Genomic DNA, 14,101 nt, shown 5'->3' with positions numbered 1-14,101 from the left:
AAGGTTCCCGGATGTTGGGAAAATTTAGGGTGTGATGCTGCCTTCAAATGCAATCAGACATATCAGAATAGCAACTGATGTACCCGACTGAGAGAGTTTTTTTGTTTGTTTTTTAAACAGCCTTATTGAAACTGAAAGTATACAAGTTTACAGCACATTGTGTAAACACGCTAGGGAGCTAAAGATTGTAATAAAATAAATAAATAAATAAGAATAAAAAGTTAAATAGATATCCTGTAATGCTTACAATGGTTATATGTTTTGACAGCTTTTTTGTTTGTATATTCAGATATTAAAGAAATGTATTGTTTGATACAGACAGTTCTGAAGAGTTTGGCGTTTTGCTTAAGAATTTGGATTTGTGAACATAAAATTTGATCAAAAAGCAAATTAATCAAATATAACTACGAACAGAGGCTCCTGTCAGTCAATCCAAAGTAATTTTCAAAGAAATAAAAAGTGAGGGTATATATGATCAGCAATAAAATCGTGACATTTACTCCACAGTTGTTTTGCATGTGGGCAACACCCGAAATAAATGTACCAGCGTTTCTCTGAGCTCCCAACAAAATGTACAGCTTACATCAATGTCTTTCTTGAGTTTCTGCAAATAATGGTTGGTTGGATAAAACACGTGAAGCATTTTAAAGGAAATCCCTTTGACTTTGTTAGTCAAAAAAAAAAAAAAACTGGCGGCAGTAGCCAAACTCTTTCCCGGCAAATATCTCCAACGACTGGGAGAGAGTTTTCCACTGAGTGAGTCGTTGTATGACTACATGAAGTGACTTTCCAGAGCTCGGTCTGCAGGGACTGACCGCATGGAAATTGTTTTAGCAAACAATGACGCAAACTGCTGGTATTCATGATGCTATATAAATATTCTACTGTAATGCACTTTGTTTTCTGTCGCTCCATAGTCGCTAGTCCGGTCATTTATTTATTTATTTGTTTGTTTTGTAAGGAACCATGCACAGTTATAAATGTTACCATTTGATGTACTGTACGAGAGTTCACTCACACTTCATTTTTATCTGCAGTCCCATCAGCAGGTCACAATTAAATTTTCTATTTTCTATTTCTATTCAGGAAGGCTTTTTCATCTTTTTCATCCTAACTCATTATTGAAGCCATTGTTTTCTTTATGTTGTGTGTTGTATTTTATTAACACTGTAGCACTGAGTGAACAAAGTTACGTACAGTAGCACATCACACACACAACGTCAAAATGACAAATGTATGCTGGACAAATTAAACCAAGATTATTTGCGTGGCTACATGAGTAGACCATGAGATAAAATGTAGGGTCAGTCGTTATAGAGTTGAGTAGCTTTTAGGAGATTTTCAAGTGTGTTTTTAAAAGTACTGATGGAGCTGCAGCTCACATAATGCTGACTGTCCAAATGCAGTGTGATGAAATGGTTCAGTACAATCGGGCCATGGTCCCGGGGTATATGGGATTCTCATTGCTGTATTATGCCTACAACAGCGTATTTTAGAAGGTGTAATTTTACACTTTATCTAAAAGTCCCCCTCCACTCAAAAATGTTTTTCTTCTTGTTCCTTCAGTTGGATGTTTGAACTTCACTGAGCAGAATGATATATGTGTAGAGTTTAACAGTAGAAGGCTGTGAAAGTGGAAAAGTTTCTGGGTTTAAGGGGTGAGCCTACGAGCATTTGTGACTTCACAACTAGTTTGGAAGCCAGTCCTGATCCAATATTCTATTTACACAAGTGTGATGTGGAAACTTGAAGCTTCTAGTGCACAAACACTGAGAATGAACCTTACAGTGAAGTAGGAGACATCTTGTATCCAGCTATTAAACTGAAATGAAAAATATAAAAATATTTGCATATTCATAGATTCTGGATTTATAATCAGGGGGGAGTAGATGTAATTTCAAGGATCTTAACAAGATAATTGAATATTTTTTGTGAAAAACCCATATCAGACACACATTATAATTCAAAGTAAAGTACTATATATACATCTTAAAACATGTCTGGAGGGGATCTTTACAATCAAATCCATTACAGTGTACACATGTTGCACCCTCTCAATTTCTCAGTGCAAATTGCAGTTGTGATGATTCACAAATTGGTTGTTCGTCAGATTAATGGAAGTGAACATTCGTCAGCTCAGAAATTAAACTTCACACCAGTTGAAGGTTAATAACAGTAAAAAGTACAGATTTATTTATTTATTTATTTTTAAACTTTATTTAGACCTAATGGTACAATTTAGTAGTAGGGACATTGATAATGTATTCACAACAGTATACTAAAAAGTTTAAAAAGTACATATATATAAATGAAATAAATATAAATACACTTTAAACAAAATATTTTTACATTCCAGGAGTCAATATATCGAGTTTCAATCAGATTTCAATACATAAACATTGTGCCATACATCATTTATATATTGAGAACCTATCAGTAAATCAAACAGGTGACCTATGTGATGGCAAAAATAATTGAATAAATAAATAAAAACACAAAGTCTTGGTCAAAACACTGGAAACTGTGACACAGCTTGACAAAGTTTTTGTATTGGCTCATGTGTATCAGCTGGTATTTGAAAAGAAGAAAAAAACTTTTTTTTTTTTAACTTATTTATAAACCAAATTAGTGAGGGTTTCAGATTTTTCCATTCACATGAATAAATGTAATATTTACCCATAATAAGTATGATGATATTGACCTTATCTAAAAAAGTCCAGATGATCACTAGGGGAGTCCAAAAAATGCTGTACAGTCCATGTTTTGTCCACAAGAGGGCAGTAGCGGATAATAATTTCTCCAGGCTTGTGCGTAATGAAATGATATACTTCATGTTGCTACACCAAGTAGACTTTGTATGAATATTCTCAACCACAAAATTGTTTCAGCCATCAAAATCACGCGCATAATCATGATGTAGTTGCAAAGATCAGATTTTTTGTTATACGGTTTGCAATGAAACTGAAACATTTGAAGTAATCTTGATTACATGCTACAAATAAAGAAATTACAGCCTGAAATAAGTCAGGACAATGACAAAACAATCAAAAATATCTACATTTTGTTCCTTTATTTTTACTTGATACACATGGGCCTGATTACAGTCCAGCACAACAACTTCTATTCCCAACAGTACTCAAACAGTTCAAGCATTGTGTGTGTTCCCTTTTTAAATTTTGTTTTTAGATAGTAGAGCACCTGGAAAGGGGGATTTTCATTCAGAAGACCTGCAGGACCTGCATGGGAATCCCCTGGGTGACACCCATAGTACAGGTCACATGCAAACTAATACACACACATGCACACACACACTGTTGCTGTATTATCATCACATTACAGGACGCTAATGACTGTTTTGTCTCCGATCACCCTTCTGTGTTTGCTATCGTGCAGACAGGGCTTACTGGAGTCTTAACCCAAAGACACCATCAGCCACACAGTCTCCATGCTACCACTCCTGGTAAACTCTCCATTTAGTCATCATTTCAAGCACTAATTAACCACCTTTTACACTCATAATGATAAAGGATGACATCTAAATAGACAACAATTGCACAACATTGGATTCAGTTATGCAGCTACCGATCAAACTGTAATAACAGTAATTACAATTCAGCATTTCAGCGCTGACATTTACAACAGACAGTCTTTATAGTCTCTAATAAAAAAAAATCTATTGACATACATGATATTATAAAGCTTGCTGTGTGGAAAACTGGTACTGCTGGTTCTATTCAAACCTTTAACAACGTGTTTAATTGCAACAAGAAAAAAAAAACATGATTTGGGACTTGAATTTTATCTGTCTGAGTAACAGATATACCTGCATAAAGAAAACAAAATATGTGTGCATATCATTGGACAAGCTGTAGAGGGAAGTTGTCGAGAGAAAAAAGCCCTAAAGGTAGCCAGACAGTGCTTAAGTGTGTTTGTCTAGTTTTACAGCCCCTTTTAACTCATAAACACTCAAACACTTGGCTCGTTTTCCTGGAATAGACAGACGTGTACTCAGCTGCACCAAACATGAAAATGTCTCCCTGTGTTTCTCTGTAGTATCTTTTGTCTTTGCCTGTGTTCTCCTCATCTGTTACTCTCACTAGCAAACACTGTGCTTGAGCATATATTTTTGTGTGTGCATGAGGGTGGATTTGTTTGTATAATTTAGGATGGCATGCACCACCAGTCGGTGATCAGTGGTTGGAAGAGCCTCCCACTGCGCTAACAGCACTGGCTGAATTGTTAACTGGTCTGTCTTTAAGCCTGACTTACTCTCCACAGAAAAGGAGTAGAAACCATGGAGCCCCAACTTGTAATTACCCCATGGAGGGCAATGCTACTCCCTCTCTCCATCTCCTCTGGAGCCCTTTGAAGATGCCCCATAGGGAGTTGGTTGTAATCAGGACACATGACTCATTGATTACTCCTGTGGTCTTCCAGGAACATAGCACAAGAAGTGGATACAGCACGGGGAGGGTAGTCTCCTCAGACTGTGCAGATAGACCAGAGGTGGAGTTTCAGGATGGACAACACGCCCTGGGCCTTGGACACAAATTAGATGCTATAAACAATCGGATATGCATTGTTTTTCTGGTGGTTAGTGCAGTCAGTTTGTTAAAGTGGCTATTCATTACTGTCTGGAGCCAGGATGAGCAACCATATGCCAAGTAGGGCTATGAGTCTGCAGGTTTGCATTCCAGCCAAACTCATTAGTACACTGATTAGTACAATGTCAGCCAGGGAGAGGAGTAACTAATCGGTGAATGCACCTGGAGCAGTGGTGGGTTAAAAAAAGAAAAACAAAACAAAACAAAACATTGTATTACTGCATATAAGCAAAACCTGCAGCATAAGAATCATATACTGTTATGTATAACATGCAATTTATATACTTATACTATGTATTTTGGACATGCCACTTTAATACCACATAATTATACCATAAACATGTTATAAAAGAAGGTACTTTTGCAAGAAATCCACACAAAACTGACCATACTCAAAGTGAGTTGTCATAGATCTCCATGGGAAATGGTTGCCTGTCCCTCAAACTTGCAATTAGTCACATAATGTTTACTTTTTCTCTCCTCTCTTAACCACACCATGCTTATTTTTGTTAGAATGTACTCAGTCCTAAATAAGACTGACTCAATATTTTATACATATAAATGGAAAAAGTGCCCAAAGATTATGCAGAACTAAGTGGTATTGCATATAACAACAAGGCGATTATCTCTAATCTTTCTAAATTTGTGAAAGCAAAGGCTTGTACAAAGTGTCCATCTGCATAGCTGGACATGCAATAGATTGTTAGAGGATGCTTCGTTTAGCATTGAGAAAGACATCATGGGTAAATAGAATGGGCAAAGCAAGTAGACCATAAAAAGGATCATAAAAGATGTCTTTTGATGTTTCTGGGCTTGCACTCTGGACACCTGTGGGGTTGAACCCAGTGACTGGCTGTATAATAATTGGTATTGGTATGGTAATTGGGTCATTACTCGTCCAGAAGTTGAATTAAAGCCTGAAGCGGTGCTTAAGGCAGGGAAAATATGTATTAATTGTGTTGTGCATTAAATCAAGCATAAATATACAGTAGATTTAACAAATTCTCCCGCAACTGACTGATTTTAGATCAGATAAAAAGAAAACTCTCACAACAAGTTTTGATTCATTTCACATTTTGTTTGTCCAGTTTTGTCTTTGGCTTCTGCCTCGCCTCACACAAATAGAAATTTTGATTTTTTTCAGTTAGCTGTCATGAATGATATATGCTATATGGTTTCTATTTGGATTGGATTGTCCTTTGGCAGTCAAGCGTTGTGGATGTCTTAGTTTTCTCACACAGGTCTCTGGCTGATGTGTCCTGCCTTCCCTGTGAGAGCATTTAAGATGTGGGGTGTGTCGTTGAGGCCTGTTCAGATGGCAAAACAGGAATCAGAGGAGCGTGGAGCTACAGACACGCTACGTACACACCCAAGTCATTGTTGATGACCACACCGGAACAATTGTAGTCTTGGAGAGGCAAAAAAAGGCCTGAAGCAGAGAAAGTTCAAAAGCCAAAGAAGGAATGCTGTCCATTTACCAGATGCTTGTAGAGAGGCTCACTGGTCACTGTGTGTCTTTATCTTGTCAGAGATGATTTGTACTGCAGATGATATGTTAACATATTTCCTCTACTTGTTTGTCTCCATTCATATTGTGATCGCCAAGTGATAACATTACAAGCATTCAAAGTCTGAGTTTTTGTGTAAAAAGCAAACCATAAATAAGACAACTGTCATGCAGATAGTAGTTGTGTGTTTGCCCTGTGTATTTGTGTGTCTTCATCTGCATCAGTGTGTTTGTAGGATTTAAAATGATTAGTATTGTGAGAGGTGGCAACCTATTAAAAGGTCTATAATTCTTTATTTACTCACATTTAGCATCTTCTTGCCTTCCACCCTTTATAAAGAGAATTGGTAGACTAATCAGGGTCTTCTCTGGGGGGGTGGGCTGGGCTTATTTGCCAATTGACATTTGGTGAAAGGGTGCTAGATGAAGAAAGCACCTCACAGCAAGAGGTAGAAGCCCCACACCAAAACCCATTTCAGACACGTTGTGTTTGTGTGTAAAGATGAACTCGTTTTACCACTGTCTACTCAGAGCAGAACACACACTGGCTGTAGGTGAAGTGTGCTGATCTGCACCACTGAATTTTCCCTTAACATTTTAAAATTTGCTTGTTTTCTTTTGTTTCATTGTTTTGACAGCATAATGGATGTAATTACATGATGATAACCTGTATTTGGGAGCTGTTATCTTTGCATTATCATTAGAATAGCACATTGCTCACCCTGTAATTACTTTAGTGGGACAACAAGACGGGTGCAATTGTGCAATTTTGATAAGTACAGGTCAGGTAGCTTCAGCATTGAAAATGAATAAGAAAAATGAATGGAAAATTCCATTTTAAGAATAGGATGTCTATTGCATAGTGCATGTAATAAAATATAAAAAGCTTTCATCAGTAGATTTTTTTGTTCCCTGACTTAATGCATTTTCATTATTCTGTGCTAAGATTTCAAGACACTGCTTTAGGGAAGTGTTTCAAAGAGCCATAAAAGCCAAACTTGTGATCTGCTGATTTTCAAAATGTGAAGCACTTAGGATGTGACAAACATGCCCAATAAATGTGTGTTATGATGTAATGCTGAAAATATCAGTTTCCTTTTCTCGTTCATTTTGAGGATAATATGTTGAAACAAGTTGTCCTCCGGTTCGTGCACATTTATACTGACAGCAAATCAAGCTAAATCAGGAATTCAACCAGTTCAGTGGTATTACAGCCCGAGGCTGAGAAAGTTCAATCTCCCCTAATGTCACGGTATTAAGACTCAACAATACTCCTACACTTTATGATGACTAGACACTCCTGAGAATACAGTGACTCCAATTTTAAAGATTAGCATTGTGCAGGACTGATGGGTCTCACAGACTTTATGTCGAGTGCCCTGCTGCATTCTTTACTATCTGTAAACACAAGTAATAATGGAGTTTAACCTCCACTCAGTTCCCACAGTGTTTGCTTTTAAGAACACTTTGAACAGTAAAGTAGAAAGGAGGCAAGCACAGATAGGCTGTACAACATGATGGGAAAGACAGGGCCTGGACAGTGGTGAAGTAATGGGTCTAAATCTAAGCCCCTCATTAGACAGCAGACTCATCCAGGGATGAAGGATGGCACTCTGCAGGGGGCTGCAATGTCAGATTTGCTATGAGGAAATGGCAGAGCACTAGGAATGTGTAGTGAAGTACAAGTCAGCTGACTGTGCTTTGAACTGACTTTCTCTTGAGTTAACAATCTCCTCTTTTTTCCTCTTTTGCCTCAGTTTTCTAAAAAGGAATTGATTTGACATTGCACAATTTTTATATTTGATTTTAATAAAACATTGACTTACCAGCAAATACACTGAGAATATGATGACATGTTTAGGTTTGAAATATTACAGTCCATGGGTTGGAAAAACTTTATTTACATTAGATTGCTTTAGTTTAATTAAAATTAATGTACATTGCAGTGTCTGGTGTGTCCAAATTCCACACAATACAATCTGACATTGTAACAGTGTAACACTGACTACTTCATGTTATAAAGCTTAGAGAGACAACATAAAGCTTACCTGAGTGAACAACATTTCTAGGGTCTCTTTCGTCAGTACTCTTATATGACTTTATTCAAGCAAACGAGATGATCACTTCCAACATGGTGAGACATTTCTTCTCCAGTGAGAGCTAACAGCCCCAACATGTCTATTGACTCCTGTGTTAAAAAACAACCTCACAGTAAAGATCTTTTCATCAACAGGGGAGCAGTCTTGGCCTTTCATTATGTTAAATACCAGCATACATTACTGCATAATTGAGCTGATGTTTACAAAAGGTGATTGATGACAATACATTCCCCTGGCACCAATCCAGCAAACTCAATGGTGTATTAAGGATTTACAGTAGCCCATTACTTGTGCATATGCGTGCTTGGTGAGCAGGGACAATGTTTGGGAAATTGATCTCACACCTGGAAAAGCCACTTACACCTCCAACCCAGATTGCAGTTGGCTATATTAGCTGATGTCAAGCTAAAACGGGTCAGATTACTGTCTTCTGACCCTTACTTAGATCCTTCTATAAATACGGCCTGGTTTCCTGGTTGACAAATCCACTTACGGCACACAGAGATGTCCTAACCTCTGCGTAAGAATGTGCCAAATGCTGAGTCCTGCCTACTGATGTGATGGGTGAGGTAAGCAGCGATGAGGAGGAAGGCTAAGAGCAGAGAGGATGTCTGTCATTAGCATTCTAGCTAGTACGATGGAAAAGTGACATAACAGCTCAGTCCCTGCACACCATTGTCATCTCAGATTAGCTTCTCTTCTCTGCCTGTGTGTGTTGTTCCTCCATAGAGGATCCTAAAGACTTCACTGTTGCCATTGTGGAGACCAGCATCCTGTGCCTCACTGCAGGATTGCCCAAGACGCTTGGTAAACACAGGAAATACAAAGCCCCTAAATACATCCCTACTGTGTTTGGAGGACTGCCATGACAACACATAGTGGATCTCCCGGAGAGCCGGGGTGTTTGTTAGGTGGATACACACTGAGATATGCCCAAGCAGTGCCCTTCTGAGTGAGGGCGTGCAGCTTTGGCTTATGTGCTGTCTGTCACCAAAATAAGAAGCCTCTCACTGCAGGGACACAGAATTTGTTTGAGACAGGAATCCACTCTGGGCTAACACAGCATGCCTAATTCTGAAGGAATGTTAGGATAAAAATCTGAACCAAATGTAAACACTCCTAATCTGCTCCATGGATCTTTACACTGGAGTCTTGGAGATAAGGCCAGATGAACTGCTCTGTGGGTTTTCGACACAGCGTACCTGCTCTGGCCTTTATGTTGCATGACTGAGGATCTCCAGACAGCTTTAGATTAGTCCCTCTCTCTCCAGAAACAACTGTCAAGGCTAATCTGCTCTATAAGTGCAGGTCATCTGGACGCCAGATCCACACAGAGCCGGCATCAAAGCTGGACCCTTTTTCTCTCACAAACTGTTCCGTTTTCTTTCATTTCATTCCTCTTCCTTTTGCTTTAATAGCTTTAATGACCAGAGGGGAGGAGAGGATGTCTCTGCTGTCATCGATTCCGCTAAGGAAGGATATGCTGGTGGTGCAGATTGTTAAGAGCAGTGAAAAGGGACGGGCATTGATCCAGCTAAAGTGCATCCAGCTCTGATCAATAGAATAGATCTGCTAGGGAGCCATGAGCGTGGTGGTGTCAAACTGTACTAAATGAGGGCTGACGGCTGCTGGAGAGCAGCCTGACAGGAGCCTCTGAAGCCTGTGTCACCCTATCTGCCATCTTTTGTTGTATTTATTTAATGATTATGGTATTTGTAAAGTGGCGCCATGAGGTAGCGTGACTACATAATCCTAAATGAGGCCATATTGTGGAGAGTTCCCATGGAAAATACTATAATTGTTGTTTTGAACTGGAAGACCCTACTACTGTAGTGTACAAAAACCACAATGTGTTACTTAACCTGTTATATTATTTGAAATTAGCACTTTAGCTAAGAAAATAGAGCTGCTTTCAGCCTCAATTAGGTTGATACATGCCTACTCACCCACTCAGTTACAGTACTTTGTACTGATAAAGTGTATGTAAATGTTTTTATGGCCTTTTACACCCCTCTGTGTTACTTTTATCAATGTCATGTAATGTATGTTTTCTGTGAATAAACCTGTCATGTAGCCGCTAATTCTATCAATTTACCTCATTTCTGTGAACTGTAGAGATAGTCGAGGCCTATCTCCGCTAACTGAGCATATGGTTAACTGAAGTTAGATAGAGTTTCAAGGATGCTTTGATGTTAAAACTTGACCTCATCCAGATATCTGTAAAAACACACTCAACAGACACGTCCCCATATTTCTCCAGGGGAAACATGTTTTGCTACATGTGAACCTCATCTGTTTTTATTTTAATGTCAGAAATGCCACATTAAAAAAAGATGAGGAATCTCAGTTGCAGGCTGTCTTCTGAGAAATCCTCTATCCTTCATGTGTAAATCCCTCAACAAACTGGCCTAGAGTGTCACCCTGGGTTGTCCTGTTCAAAGGATCTTTAGGGTCAAACCTGCCAGGTCAAACTCTCTGAGTTTACCCCCAAACTAACCCCCTTCTCTCTAAAAACACATGGGGCACCAGAAAGGCTGTCATCCTGCCTTACACTCCAGGCCTGTTGTGATTTACTGCCTCGGTACACACCCCATATAAACATTTCATCCACATGTCATCATCCAGGCCTCTGGGGTGACTTTTCACAGAGCTGTGGTCTAGATTTGGAAGATTTATCCACTTCTCTGCTGTTAACATCATGAAACATTAGCCACAGCCTCCTCATGATAGGATTTCTTCAGAGGTCGCTTCATCTTTGCCACCAGGACATAAATCAAAATACTAATCTTGGTTTATCTTGAAGCACATTCACTGTCAGGTGTTAATGTTTATCTTAAGAGCCGTAAAAGGAAGTTCAGTTGCCACCCTTTTTAACATATTTATGCCAGGAAGCAGCGGTGCTAACAGTCAGCAGATAAAGGAAGACTTGCCATATGTTACCTTTGTAAAAACACACTGTCAATCCATTTAAAATCAGCACAATTAATGAAACAATAGTATTTTGCATTGCCTTCTGCTGATAAATCCTTTGCCTCTCACTGGTGCTCACAACAAGATCCATTTCTTGTCTGTAAGCCTTCCCCTTCAACTTTCACTAATACCCCAGTACAAAGGGTTAAGGCCAGCCCTCCCCCATCAGTTGCTTTGTGTCATGTTTCAAAGACCCATTCATCAGTATAACATATACAAATCACAATACCATGCATCATTTCAAACAGTTGCCCTCTGCAGCCTGAAATTGTCAGGTTTCACATGATGTACAACTCTAAATATTTTGGTGGAAACTGTCCCTCCCCTGATAATGACAGCATGCCAATAGATTCCACTATTATTTGTAAAATATTGAGTTATTGTGTCCACTCAGACTAAACAGATAGTGGTTAGTGTGATGGTGATAGCTATCTGAACCTGTCTGGCCACATTGTGTGTCCTATAGTTGCAGAGACTTGATACCGCATGGAGAATCAGCCTGTTCCCTGCATAACCCCTGACCCCTGTACTGAGAAAGGGGCCGGCCTGTCCAAATCAGTCCAGAGACAAGACCTCAGGGTGTTAGTGGAGCCGGCTGAAATTACATTTGTCTGCTACACAGTTTGTGTTTGCTTTTTTGCCTTGAGACACAGAAAACAGTGAAATAGAGACTAATGAAAAACAAGAGAAACTGAGGATTGTAAGGAGATACTGTACAATAATTCTGACTTGGGGTGTGTTGAGGAAAGGGTCTTATTATCCTCCTCCACGACTTCTCACTGTTGGATCTTTTCCACTGCACCTGCGAGCTGGGACCTGTCTCAGATGGGGAGCGCAAGCTAACCACTAACTATACCTGGGAGACAAAGGCAAACAAACCAAACAGCAAGCTATTGACCCCAAGGAAATGCTGCAGTTTCCCCCATAACAAGCAACTTCCCCCAGCTGAATAAAATTTAATTGGGCAGTCTCCCATGCTTTGGAAAAAAGCATGGGAGACTGTCCCATGCACCTCGATTTAATTTGGATTATTATTTCCACACCAATCATGTTTTCCCACAAATAGAATAGCATGAAGAAGATAAAAGTAATTAAAATAAATTGTTAAAAAAAAGAAATATCATGGAAGTGAAAAGGGAGAATGAGGGGCCATAAAACTGTAGGCTTACCAAACAGTTTAGTGCCCATAAAAATAATAGAATATTGACCTTTTTAGACTGGCCAGCTGAGCCTTTCTTTAACTAGGTGCATGCACTGGAAAGAGACAAGCGGGAGTCTTTGCCCAAAGTCTAAAACATTTTTTATAGGTGTTAGACTCGAGTCCATTAGGCTAGGAGCTGTAGGAAGCTACAGCTTTCAAGTGGTCATTGTGAAAACACTCCCAACGGGTTTATGGCATCTTGTAGAAAGAGAGCAGTCACATGTGAAGGGCAGTCAAATAGTGTGGAGGTGATAAGAACCAAAGTAAAATGTTCATGCAGCTCTATAGGTGCTGGGGAAGAATACATATGTACATATAATATAAAATAAATGCTGTAGACCTTTTACCTATTCACCTTTTAGCTGGCCTGATGGGAAAAAAAGGCTGAAGAGTCAAAGTGGAATTGACATGTTGGTCAATGAGGGACTTGTTATTGGCCATATGGGAGCAGCAAGGAGGGTGCTGGGACGGGAGGGAGGTACCTGTTGGGTCCCATGTTCTCCTGTCACTCTGATCTTATCAGGGGGCCTGACCAAGAGGAGGACCAGCTGTCACTCTCGTCGCTCTTTTGATGTCCTCCTTCAGAGCTCAAACACACCACTTCAGAGGAGTCGAGGCTTGTTTTTGTTCATAATGAGGATTGGTGGCTTTGTTGGCAAGCCAGTTGACAAACCCCACAGTAGAAAAAAAGCAAGATAAAGCAAGATAGTTACAGCTCTCTGAGGATATGTGGGGCCGGGGCAGTTCAACTGAACTGTTTAGAGCCTGAGGCTTGACAAAAGAGAGGCAGTCTTCTGAGCTGACACAGGACATCCTGCTCATAAAACAGCCAGGACATCCTCACACAGACACTTGGGACTGATAAAAGAGGAAACGCAATGTATCCATCTGAAATATGCCTCTGTTCTCCCTCGTGAGCTCATGTCTTCGTTTGAAAATTGCACACTCTGGGTAGAATCCCAGTAAGCTATGGGGAGATTGTGGAGTAATTATTTTTGCCTACCCAAGCACGAAAGCTTGTTCTAAGAGTCAGCTAGACTGTTTTTATAAAATTTAAGGCACAAGTAACACCAACATGTTTCAGCCAAATAAAAGTAAATGTATGCGTTTGGTGGATTACTGGATAACTGCTCATACTTTTCCTGATCCCACTCATTTGTATAATCGTGTGGCTCGACTGTTTTTAGATGAGAGAGTGTGTGCACCTTGTGTTTTCTGCTCTCCCTGCTTCACAGTTTCTTTTTTATCATGCAGCACTCTTATCCAAAGACAGGCAGCAGCGACATAAACAACACAACAGTGATTTTTATCCACGTGAGCGATGCTCTGGCAGTATCTGTCTGCCAGTTGTTTGGTTTGGCCCAGACTGAAATATGTAAGCCTATATTGGATGGATTGCCATGAAGTTTCTCGTGTTCCCATCAAGATGAAAAAAGATAATTTAACTGATCCTCACTTTTCATTTAATGCCATTTTCAGATTACATTTGTCCAATATTTTGCAAAACTAATGACATTCTGATCTGCCTCAGCCATTCTTTGTGTTAACTGCTAATTAGCTAATTGTTAGCATGCACTAACACTAAATAAATGGTAAATTTAGTAAACTTTATGTCTAAACATCCTTTTAGCATTGTCATTGTGAGCATGTTAGCATGCTAATGTTAGCATTTAGCAGCTAGTGTGGCTTTAGACTCAAAATTTAAGTAGTATTCAGAAGA

The sequence above is a fragment of the Thunnus maccoyii genome, chromosome 14, assembly GCF_910596095.1.
Source record: "Thunnus maccoyii chromosome 14, fThuMac1.1, whole genome shotgun sequence".
Lineage (NCBI taxonomy): Eukaryota > Metazoa > Chordata > Actinopteri > Scombriformes > Scombridae > Thunnus > Thunnus maccoyii.
This window is presented reverse-complemented; position numbering follows the sequence as displayed.